Raw genomic sequence first — 13,241 nt, 5'->3', positions numbered from 1 at the left:
TGCTGTTCTTTCTCCAGCTCCTTTAGGTGTAGGGTTAGGTTGTATATTTGAGACCTTTCTCGTTTCTTGAGAAAGGCTTGTATTGCTATATACTTTCCTCTTAGGACTGTCTTTGCTGCATCCCGAAAATTTTGAACAGTTGTGTTTTCATTTTCATTTGTTTCCATGGCTTCCCAGGGGAATTCTACCAAACATTTAAAGAAGAATTAATACCTATTCTTCTGAAACTGTTCCAAAAAATAGAAACGGAAGGAAAACTTCCAAACTCATTTTATGAGGCCAGCATTACCTTGATCCCAAAATCAGACAAAGACCCCATCAAAAAGGAGAATTACAGACCAATATCCTGGATGAACATGGATGCAAAAATTCTCACCAAAATACTAGCCAATAGGATCCAACAGTACATTAAAAAGATTATTCACCACGACCAAGTGGGATTTATTCCTGGGCTGCAAGGTTGGTTCAACATCTGCAAATCAATCAATGTGATACAATACATTAATAAAAGAAAGAACAAGAACCATAGGATCCTCTCAATAGATGCAGAAAAAGCACTTGACAAAGTACAGCATCCTTTCTTGATCAAAACGCTTCAGTGTATAGGGATAGAGGGTACATTACTCACTATCATAAAAGCCATCTATGAAAACCCCACAGCAAATATCATTCTCAGTGGGAAAAACTCAGAGCTTTCCCCCTAAGTGCAGGAACATGGCAGGGATGTCCACTATCACCACTGCTATTCAACATAGTACTTGAAGTCCTAGCCACAGCAATCAGACAACAAAAAGACATAAAAGACATCCAAATTGGCAAAGAAGAAGTCAAACTCTCACTCTTTGCAGATGATATGATACTTTATGTGGAAAACCCAAAAGACTCCACCCCAAAACTGCTAGAACTCATACAGGAATTCAGTAAAGTGGCAGGATATAAAATCAATGCACAGAAATCAGTGGCATTTCTATACACAAACAACAAGAGAGAAGAAAGAGAAATTAAGGAGTCGACCCCATTTACAATTGCACCCCAAACCATAAGATACCTAGGAATACATCTAGCCAAAGAGGCAAAGAATCTGTACTCTGAAAACTATAAAATACTCATGAAAGAAATTGAGGAAGACACAAAGAAATGGAAAAATGTTCCATGCTCATGGATTGGAAGAACAAATATTGTGAAGAAGTCAATGCTACCTAGAGCAATCTACACATTTCATGCGATCTCTATCAAAATAACATCCACTTTTTTCAAAGAAATGGAACAAATAATCCTAAAATTTGTATGGAACCAGAAAAGACCGCGAATAAACAGAGGAATGTTGAAAAAGAAAAGCAAAACTGGTAGCATCACAATTCTGGACTTCAAGCTCTATTACAAAGCTGTCATCATCAAGACAGTATGGTACTGGCACAAAAACGGACAGATCAATCAATGGAACAGAATAAAGAGCCCAGAAATGGACCCTCAACTCTATGGTCAACTAATATTCGACAAGGCAGGAAAGAATGTCCAATGCAAAAAATACAGTCTCTTCAACAAATTGTGTTGGGAAAATTGGACAGCCACATGCAGAAGAATGGAACTGGACCATTTCCTTACCCCACACACAAAAATAAACTCCAAATGGTTGAAAGACCTAAATGTGAGACAGGAGTCCATCAAAATCCTGGAGGAGAACACAGGCAGCAACCTCTTTGACCTCAGCCGCAGCAATTTCTTCCTAGAAACATCACCAAAAGCAAGGGAAGCAAGGGCAAAAATGAACTATTGGGACTTCATCAAGATAAAAAGCTTTTGCACAGCAAAGGAAATAGTCAACAAAACCAAAAGATAAGCGACAGAATGGGAGAAGATACTTGCAAATGACATATCAGATAAAGGGCTAGTATCCAAAATCTATAAGAACTTATCACACTCAACACCCAAAGAACAAATAATCCAATCAAGAAATGGGCAGAAGACATGAACAGACATTTTTCCAAAGAAGACATCCAAATGGCCAACAGACACATGAAAAAGTGCTCAATATTGCTCGACATCAGGGAAATCCAAATCAAAACCTCAATGAGACACCACCTCACACCAGTCAGAATGGCTAAAATTAACAAGTCAGGAAAAGACAAATGTTGGCGAGGATGCGGAGAAAGGGGAACCCTCCTACACTGTTGGTGGGAATGCAGCTGATACAGCCACTCTGGAAAACAGTATGGAGGTTTCTCAAAAAGTTGAAAATAGAGCTACCATATGACCCAGCAATTGCACTACTGGGTATTTACCCCAAAGATACAAATGTAGTGATCCAAAGGGGTATGTGCACCCCAATGTTTATAGCAGCAATGTCCACAATAACCAAACTATGGAAAGAGCCAAGGTGTCCATCAACAGATGAATGGATAAAGAAGAGGTGGTATATATATACAATGGAATATTATGCAGCCATCAAAAAAACCCAAAAACGAAATCTTGTCATTTGCAACTAGAGGGTATTATGCTAAGCAAAATAAGTCAAAGAAAGAAAGACATGTATCATATGCTCTCACTGATATGAGGAATTCTTAATCTCAGGAAACAAACTGAGGGTTGCTGGAGTGGCGGGGGGAGGGATGGGGTGGCTGGGTGATAGACATTGGGGAGGGTATGTGCTATGGTGAGTGCTGTGAATTGTGTAAGACTGTTGAATCACAGACCTGTACCTCTGAAACAAATAATACATTATATGTTAAAAAAAAAAAAAAAGAAAATAGTAGGAAGGGAAAAATGAAGGGGCGGGAAATTGGAGGGGGAGACGGTCCATGAGAGACTATGGACTCTGAAAAACAAACTGAAGGCTTTAGAGGGGAGGGAGGTGGGGGGATTGGTTAGCCTGGTGATGGGTATTAAAGAGGGCACATACTGAATGGAGCACTGGATGTTATACGCAAACCATGAATCATTGAACACTACATCAAAAACTAATGATGTAATGTATGGTGATTAACATAACATAATAAAATAAAATAAAATAAAAAAACAGGTGTTCTAACTCATTGATTTGTTGATTAATTCTTCTGCTCTTCCAACAACTATAATGAATGGCTTCCATGCTCTGCATGGCACAGAAGAGTGAAGGACACAGAGAATCTGCTCCACACAGCTCATGCTCACAGTCTGATGGAAGAGAGACAAGCATGAACAATTCTAAACATGGAGATCATTGAAGTAGAGTATTTGTATTAAACCCATCGGGGGGCAATCCAGAAAAGGCTTTTCAGACGTAACATCTACAAATATAAAATTCTTCTAGGGTCTCCTGGGCCATATTAAGACGTTGAAGCATTGTCTTAAAAGCAAAGGAAAGCCAAGGAGGGCTGGAGAGATGAGTTGAATTTCAATAATTAAAGATAGGGGAAGGGAGTAAGAGGGTGCTTTCCCAGAAAAGCGTTTCCAGCAACCCCTAAAAGCCAGAGCGTGTTTGTGGTTAGCAAGCCTTTGAGTTAGTATGGGAGCCAGCACAGGGACCTAGTTCAGGCCTCCCATTGGTTACGGCTCTGTCCTTTCCCTAAGTCTCCCCTTGTGGACGTTTATCTGGGACGTTTATTCTGTTGAGATAACTGAATTTGCCAAGCATTTGTCATCTTCATTTACGTTTTAGGGAGAGCAGAGAGGCGGTGAGACAGGGAAACAGCAGAGTGCGGTGGGGGTGACCTTTTGCTCAGGAGGCAAGACTCCTTGGAGAGGGCCCTGGAAGAGTCGAGGCAGTGCTTCTGCCAGGCAGTAGATGGGGCCGTTGCCTCTGTGTCCGGGCTTTCTGAGGCGGAAGAACCGTGTGACAGACTTGTTCGTTCTTTGCTCTGGGGATCTCAGTCTCAGGAGAGAGGTTGGGTGAGCTACTCAAGAGAGGGAAGGGAAAGGTGCCTAACGGGTCCTGAGATGCATCGATGTGCGAGGCGTGTGCTAGGCCCATGGAAATCTGGACTCTCCTGCAGTCTGCGGGATAACTCTATGGCCCCCTCTTCCTTCTCCACGCCAGCTCCCCAATCCTCTTTCTGCTCCCCTCCCTTCCATCTTACTTTTCATGGTCATCATTGCAGCCACCACCCACTGAGGACTTCCTCTGAGCCAGACATCCCACCAAGCCCTGTCATGCACGATTTTATTCAGTCTTGATGCCAAACGTTGCTAGGTCTCATCATTGTCCTCCTTTCGCAGGTAAGGGAATTGAGCCTCAGAGAGATAAAGTTTTTCAGGATCACACAGGTAAGAAAAGGAAGAGCAAAACTTTGAGACTAGTTCAGCCTTTCTCAACACTAAGGCTCCACCTTTTCTTACAGCATATTTGCTTTTTTTTTTTTTTTAAGATTTTATTTATTTATTTGAAAGAGACACAGAGAGCAGGAGAAGGGGGAGAGGAAAGGGCAGAGGGAGAGGGAGAGGGAGAAGCAGACTTCCCACTGAGCAGGGAGCCCGTTGCGAGGCTTGATCCCAGGACCCTGAGATCATGACCTGAGCCAAAGTCAGACACTTAACCGACTGAGTCACCCAGGCGCCCCTCATATTTGCCCAGAACTGTGCTCCATACCACTCACCTCTCCATGGTTACACAGTGAGTCAGGACCAGAGCTGAGCTGAGAAAATCAGGGTCCCCAGGGGTTCTAGCTCTCAGCACCTTTTTGTTGCCTCCAGAGATGGGCAATTGGCCTTGTTACCACCCACTCCTTCTCATTGGAATGTGTTCTATCCTGTTTCCTTCCATCCTTTCCCCAATGTGTCCCTCTTTTCAGCTTCTTCTGGGAACACTGGACTTTCTATCCTCTTGAGGAAACGAACAGCTCAGGCTCATTTGCTCTTAGGCGTGACTCTGAGTTTCCTTGGTGTCCATGTAGGTGTGTGTGCCCACAGGCATCCTTCCCTTTCTTGGGGGGTTCTTCGATTGTCGCTGATGTTCCAACACAAGACAACACAGATACACGGACACACACCAACACTCTAACGGCTGAAAACACACCACCATCCTTTTGTCTTTTCTGGTATTGCTATCTTTCTGAGTTGAGAGTGAGTTAGGGAATCATGAGATCTAATTCTACGTGCTGCAAACAGGATTGTTGCTAGGGACTGAAAGAAGTCAATGGCCTGTGTGGGCTCAGTGAAGGTGGACGTGGGACTCAAGTCAAGCAGACCTGGATCCAGTGAAAACTGTGGGTCCTTGGATAAGTCAGTGAATTCTCTGAGCCTTTGTTTCCTCATCTGTAAATTGGAGCTAAAGAGAATGATAGCTCCATCTCAGTGAGCTGCTGTGGTTAGACTCCCTGACCGCCACCTCCCTCACCTCTGAGCCATCTTTCAAATTGGCACAGTGGTCCCCCCTCTACTCCCCACATCACCTTCCATGGCTTCTTGTTGACTTCACAGCAAAGCCCAACCCCTCAGCATGGCACATCTGACATTCAGCCTCATTCATTCTATAAGCATTTGTTGAGACTGTGGTCAAGGACTGTGGTAAGTGCTGGGAAGACTATAAGAACCACAATCCCTTTTCTAAAGGGACTCACCATTTCTGACCCTTTCCTACAATCCAGCCATGCTGTTGAGGGTCTCAGAACTTACCATTATGTTGTAACCCCTGGACCTTTGAACATGCTATTCTCTCTGCTTGGAAATTCCCCACCCCTTCCCCATCTTCCTGGAAAACTATAGTTAATTTTCCCATCCCTATTCAGGTGGAAACTTGTCTGTAAAGCCCACCGTGAACTCTTAGGCTGAGTTATCCTTCTCCATTTATAGCTCCCTCAGCCCAACCCCCACTAATAAGAGTTATTGACTTATATTGTCTTCCTTTAGAGGATAGGGGTACAATTTATTCAATCACCAAACTAGCATCGGGGGGGAATGCTTCACTCTTCCACTTTACCATCAATCATGGAGTGCTTACCATGTGCCAAGTCAAGATTATGTACTTTATCTCATCTAATTTTCATAGCAACTATATGAGATAAGTCCAGTAAGTATGCCCATTTTACAGATATGGACAGTGAGCCCAAGAATAGTTAAGGAACTTGTCCAAGGTTACCCAGCTGTTAAGTGTCAGATCCAGGATTTGAACCCATGAATCCTGACTCCCAAGCCTCTGCTTCTGTCATCAGGCACACCCCCCATTGTCATGGCTGATAAACATACGGTGAGTGAGTGAACTTTTCATTGCAACAGTGGTTCCATCATTTACCATTATTTATGTGAATCCTCTACCCAGTGCTTTTCAAACTACTTGTAGTGAAGGATTAGATTTGTTTATTTTTTAAGTTCCCATCTTCTGCGGACCAGTACTTTTGCACATTACAATAAAAAAGGAATTGCTAGAGAAAAAGATCACACACTAGGATATTGTGATGACATCAAATTGACTTAAATGTTTCTAAATATTACTATTACTCTCAGTTCCCATCCTTAACATGTGGACCGTCTCTGAACGCACTGCTCTATTTGACTGCCAGCTCGGACTCGCACTATGTTGAGGACGGATTGCAGAATGAATCTGGATTGTATCACTGAGGGTTTTCATGAAGAAAAATGGAAAGCTGGAAATCTTGTGAATTTTTACCATGAGGCAGATTCTTGCCTGGGCTCTGTGCAAAGAGAAGCATCTCATTCTCCAGAGGTGATCCTGTGGACAAGGGTCTAGGCGAGACTTAAACACTAGAGACCACTTGACAATGTCTTCTTACAACTGGAGAGGCAAATTAGGCCAGCACCTTAAAACAGTCAAAACTACTATTTCAAAAGAATATATTGCTCTTCCATGCTCATTGGTTTTTGGAAGGGGCTGATGAACTGGTCTACGGATTCAATAAGGCAGTGGCGTTATTGACGAGTTCTCTGGTAGAATATTGTATTTTGAAAAATCTCATTTGGAAGTTTTTCATTGCATTTTAACATACTGGTTGTTTTTGATGATAAATAGCAGGAGATTCTGAGGAAGTGGGTTTGGGGAAATATACCAGATGCGCCAGAATAAAGAGCATCAGATATTGCATCTTGAGAGAACCCGTAGAGTCCTGGCTCAAGGTTCTCATTTTACAGGTGAGGAAATGGAGCTCCTGGGGTGGGGGGCTGGTACCTGGAGCACAGATACACACGGTTTGTTAGCAAATGAGTTGGGATGAGAAGCCTAATTCCTGGTCATGTCAGCTAAACATTTGGAACCTCCAAGAGCTCCAACAGTGAGAAGAGAGAAACAGAAGCTCCTAGTTCTCTGAACATTGCCGAGCTGGTGAAGCATGCATCCCACTGCCATTCCCTGCTGGATCAACACCGTTTCCTTTTACATTCTTCACAGGAAGGCCCCAAGGAACTAGTGAGATAACACCCAGTAGTGGAATCTTCTGACCCTGAGTTATTGGCCAATTCCTATATGCGTGAAGTCTTGACTATGGCCTCAATAAGTAATGTTTCTAAATAAAACATATGATTGCCTACTTTTCAAATACAGGTAGATGCTGTTGTGATTATTCACATAGTTTAAGTTGTGTACTATTAGAATAGCTCTTTTTAATGTGTTTTTTCTGGTCACTGATACTAAAAAGACAAATACAGCAAATATTCTGATGTTAAAATGGAGTTGTCCTATTTGAAAGATTAGAAACCACAGGCATAGAAGACAATGTGTTGAAAACTGCTATGAACTTAGGCAAACACAAAGTGCTGCATTGCTGTTATGCCCAGGCTGGGTGAGGAGCACGTTGCTGTGGATGGAGGAGGGGACCAAAGGCTTCCAAGAGCTCTGCTGAAGTTGAGTTTAAGCATAATGGTTAAAAACACTTGTTTGAGGTCAGATGCTCTTGGGTTTAAGTTCTTTCTTTTTCTACTTACTATCTGTGTGCTCTTGGACAAGCTATATAACCTTTCTGAGTCTGTTACATCGGTAAAATGGGGCTTATAATAGGTATTTCATTGGGTTTTTGTAAGAATTAAATGAAATAATGGGTCTAATACAATGTCTGGATCATAGTAAACATTTTATATATGGTGACTATCACTCCACCTCTGCCCTCACCACCACCACCATCACCATCATCCCCAGCACCACCACTATGATAACTACTATCATCATCACCACCATCACCACCACCATCACCACTACCTCAGAAGCTACAGAATGTAACCTTGTTAATTTCCCTGAAAACACTCTCAGCCCTTCCTTATAATATACTCTTCACTTCCTTTCTAATATCACTGTGTCCTCTGTGAACTGGAAGAGGTGTTTGGAAGTATGCTGACCCTAAAGTCTCTTTTCTTCCCTCTCCATACTTGTTACTGTTTGGCTATCTTATTGCTCAACTTCTACCATTTTCTGCCTCTCTTCCCACCACGGGACTTGAGGTTGGGCACCATCCGCAATCCTAGGTTGCTTGAGTTCATGAGTTGAACCCAACAGGGTCAGAAAATACATCAGCAGCCTCAGTCCAACCATCTGTTGAAGTAAGTCTTTCTGCTCATGAATGTGGTGTGCATATGGTAGGGGTGCACTTCGTCTTGTCATCTTCCGTGGCTCCAGGCTACAGTGCCACCTGTAGGTCCGGGCATCTGTTTCCTTTTCAAGGCCTGGCACTCCAGTTCCCGGTGAAGACTGAAGAGCTTCTGGAAACTAAGTCTGTTTGGCTAGGCCCTGATGTTCTACAGGGTAGGACAGACTCCTAATCCGGAGGTCTGGACTTTTCCTTCCTTGATGCATAAGTTACCACCTGGAAGTCTAGGTAAATGTACAAAGTAACCCAGATCCTGTTGCCGGCGCCACTCTGTATTAGGACTTTTTGTTGTATATGGTAAAAACTAAATTCAAATAGACTGAAACAAAAGGAATTAGAGTGTAGTCTCATGCAACTGAATAAAGTCTAGGGAATGCTGGCTTTGAGTTTGGCTGGATCTAGGTGCTCATATGTTGTCATTGGGAGATGTCTCTATTTCATAGCTCTTCTCTCTCCTACATTGACTTCTTCCTCCAGCAGCCTCACCCTAGGGCTGGTGCCAGTTGGGCCAAGCTCCTTCCCTGTCTTCTCAGTGATTCGAGGTGAGATGAGATGAGAGAGAGAGAGATCTTCCAACAATTCCCATGAATATTCTGTGATTGACGTGTATTGTACATGTCCCTCTTTGTATCAGTCCTATAACCAAGGAGATGGGGTATGTGATGACCTGGAGGTCATAGGACTACCTCTAGGGGGGGGGCCGGGGGGGGGGCAGGGGCCAGCCCTGGTCAAGCCACATGGCCAGAGATGGGGAGGGGTGGTTCCCCACAAGAAAATCTAGGAGCTCATATCAGAAGAATGGGGAGATGTTGAGGGAACACAAGGAGTAACTATCTATTGTATGCTCTGCTTTGGCCCCAATCAGCTCAACTTCTGCATAACCTGAACTTGTTGGGAATCTTGGAAAGAGTATGGCTTTGGAGCTAGAAAACCTTTGAATCTTTGTTCTCTCAATTCCTAGCTGAGTGATGTTGAGCAAGTTGCTCAACATCCATGAGCCTTGTACTCCTTTCCTTAAAATGGGATGATAATGCCTTCCACTCAGCATTTGAGGTTTTTCCTGTATAACACACAATGTTTGGTACATGGTAGGTATTCAGGTGATAGTTCCTCCCTCCTTTCTAAATTGATACAACCAAAACCACACTTGAGTTTGTTACACCAAAAAAATACTTTTCATCAGACACTTGAGCTACCCCAGAGAATCTATCTTCCATGTATTTTGCCTTCGCTTCCTCTTTATTATGATCAATGGGTATCAGAGAATTCATCCATCCATCCATCCATCATCATAACTACTAGTAGTAATGATAACAAGAGTAATAATTCCACCCTTTTCTTCTGCCTGGCCTGTCTCTTTCCAAGCCTCTTACACTTTCTCTTCACCAAAAGAAAAGCAGTTGATTTGATTGGGCAGAAATGATGTCATGATGACCTGTGGTTATTTTGGGTGAAGTCACTCTTTGGAAAGGCCTCTCAGCTCCAGTTCTTGCCTGGGATCTAAGCCTAGCTGTGGCTCCCTACTGCTCCATTCCATTCACTGGGGCTCTGTGCATAGGTTAACCCAGAACCTAGTTGTACAGACCCAGTCATATTTCTACTCGTTTTATCACCTCAGAGTGTATGGTTCCTTTTTTTTTTTTTTTTTTTTAAAGATTTTATTTATTCATTTGAGAGAGAGAGAGCATGAGCCCGTGGGGAGAGGGAGAAGCAGACTTCCCGCTGAGCAGGGAGCCAGAGATGGGGCTCAATCCCAGGACCCTGAGATCATGACCTGAGCCAAAGTCAGATACTTAACCGACTGAGCCACCCAGGCGCCCCTCATTGTGTGTGGTTCTAAGGTTTATTTTCTGAGGTAGGAAAAGTAGCGGGAGTGGCGGGGGGCGGGGGGCGGGGGAAGTCACAAATGGAGGGGAGGTAAAGAATGTGTCTTCCACGAGCCTTAGTCATGTGTCTTTACCAGGGCCCTGAACTGGGATTCCAGGTACCAGTATGGTTCTCAGTGAAATAGCACTGTACTTAATTTCCCATTTGGTGTGTGTATCTGTATGTCCCTGGGAACTCTGTGGAGAGGTAGATATGACAGAAAGGGTGGTATATGATCACCTCTAATACCCTGACCTTAATGCCATCAACCATCACCTAGAATGCCTAACAGTAGCTATTGATTGAGCACCTGCATGCCAGGAATGTACTCAGTGCTTTACACCTTTCCCACTTGCTGATCTACCAATGCATCCATCCATCCGTTTATCTTACTCTCCAACATTAATTGGATGTCTCTTCTGTGTCAGGCCCGGGTCTAGGTAGACTCGGCCCTAAAGAAGCCCACAGTCCAGCAGTTTCAGGCTTTCTCATTTCTTGCCCCAGTTAACCCTCATTTTCCTCCATGCTAAGTAACTAAGATTGTTGCTGCTGGCGTAAAGATTCAGCAGACCTTCCCTCTAACACTGAGGCTTTCAGGGGAGCAAAAAGATAAAGAATGTGGTGAGCCTTCATCACGGACAGGATTTAAACAAAACTGAAAGGTGATTCTTCCTTGCTCGACTTTTAGACCAGAGAGGGGAGAGCTGGGCGGGCCCTTTGTTTCTCATTGCTTCTGTAACAAATTGCTACAAACGTAGTGGCTTAAAAATAACATAACTTTATTATGTTGCGGTTTGGGAGGTCAGAACAAGAGATGAACCTCATGGAGCTGACTTCAAAGCAGTGTTGGCAGGGCCATGTTTCCTGGGGAGGCTTCAGGGCGCAATCAGTTTCCTTTTCCACCTGCTTCCGCCCGCATTCCTTGGCTCCTGACCCCTGCTCAAACTCCGAGGTCAGCAGTCACACTCCTCTGCTCTCTGCTTGTATTGTCCCATCTCTTCTGACTCTGCTGCCTCCTTTCCCCCTATTTCAAGGATCCTTGTGATTACTGTTGCCACCCTCCCCCACCCCCCGCCCAGATAATCGGGATAATCTTCCCATTTTGAGATTCTTAATTTACTCGCACCACAAAGTTCCTTTGGCCCTGTCAATGGACGTAGTCACAGGTTCCCAGGATTGCGGATTAAGACACGGACATCTCTGAGAAGTATTACTCTGCTAACACAGACATGGGCACAGTCTCTGCTTCTTTGGGAAAGTTGCTCAGTCTTAGTTTTCCCACCTGAAGAATGAGCCTCATAGTAACACCATCAGCACAGAATTGTTGTGAAGATTGAACGCGGAAGTGCTTGTGGAGAATACAGTGCACTGGGGTGGCACATAGTGCTCATTAAATTATAGGTATTATTCCTTGTGAAGTTATTCTCTTTTCAGCTCCCATGCGGAGTGGCCAGAGGGGAGGGGGGGCACAAACAGATGAAGAAGAGTTCTCCAGTGTACTCCTTCCTTTTCTTCTGGTAAAAGTCTACTATGGCCCTTTTCTCAACCGAAGGACTTGGACCAATTTTCCAAGAAAGAAAAATAATTGTCCGCCATAATCAGAAGTAAAAATTCAGGTTCACAGAAAGTGTGCACATGTTGGTGTGTATGTTGGGGAAGAAGAGTGTCAGGAAGGTGTGGGGAGCGCTATAAAATGTCTCTGCCTAAAAGCATAATGGTTATGACTCCCAGAGTTTGAGCGCTGGGTTTTCCTCCCCTCTTTTTTCTTTTTTTGTCCATGTAGGAAATATCTGAATCTGCCAAAACAATTTGGTTTTTCATTTACAGGGACCGCAGGCATCACTTCCAAATATTGTTCAGAATAAATCTTAATTGAAAACATACTCAAACTGGAAAATTGCTTGACAAGCTGGGGCCACATTCATAAGGGGATGTTTGTTTATCCCTCGACTGTGATGGGGTCTGTGCTGGTACATGAGGGGACGGCTGGCATGTTGGTCACATCACTCACAGTCCCTGCTGGGAAGAAGCCCCCTCAAACTGGCTGAACTCTTTGCTTAAAGGTCACCTGTCAGGGAAGCAGAGAGCAATCCCTTACAGAGGAGGCACCAAAATAAGTCCCTTTTGATTTCCCTGCATAATCCCTGCTTTCTGTGAGCTCAAATTGCTTGTCAGACAGTGGAGGAGGCTTCATTGTTTCAGAAGACGGCTCTTCCTATATCAGTTATGTAAGAACTTCTTGAGTGCGGTCAGTAGTCTCGGGCTCTGAGAGCCTAGATTCTCCACCCCTCACCGCCATCTCCTCTTTGAAGCTGTGCTGTGCACTGTAGACATCCAGAACTCTAGGATGTTAACCCTGACAAGGCTCATGCTATTTGGTGTCATCCGTGGAGAGGTATCTGTGCCACTCTTTGAGGTGCTTGATAAAGACAGAAAGCAACATAGGTCCCAAACCTTAAAGACTGTTGTGGGCTAAGACACATCACCCTAAATTTCCTATGTTGAAGTTCTAATCCCTAGTATCTCAGGATGTGACTGTGTTTGAGATAGGGTCTCTAAAGAGGTGATTAAATTAAAATGAGGTCATTAGGCTTGGAGTCTCCAGAGTGAGGAGTGTCTTCTTGAATGCTAATGAAGTGACTCCTGGTGGGCCTCTAGATAGCTTCAGATGGGGGCTGGTTACCACAGAAACCAGACCGAGGCAGGGTTCAAGGGTTGAAATTTTCAATGTCATCCCTCAGACCTTCAGAGAGGGGAGAGGGGCTGAAGGTTGTGATAATCACCAAAGGCCAACATGCCTATGTAACGGAGCCTCCGTAAAAGCTCTAAACAAAGGGGTTTGGAGAACTTCCAGGTTGGTGAATGCATTCA

This window comes from Phoca vitulina, unplaced genomic scaffold (genome assembly GCF_004348235.1).
Source record: "Phoca vitulina isolate PV1807 unplaced genomic scaffold, GSC_HSeal_1.0 scaffold18, whole genome shotgun sequence".
In the NCBI taxonomy this organism is placed as follows: Eukaryota; Metazoa; Chordata; class Mammalia; order Carnivora; family Phocidae; genus Phoca; species Phoca vitulina.
The sequence above is the reverse complement of the archived record's forward strand: the minus strand, read 5'-3'. Positions refer to the sequence as shown.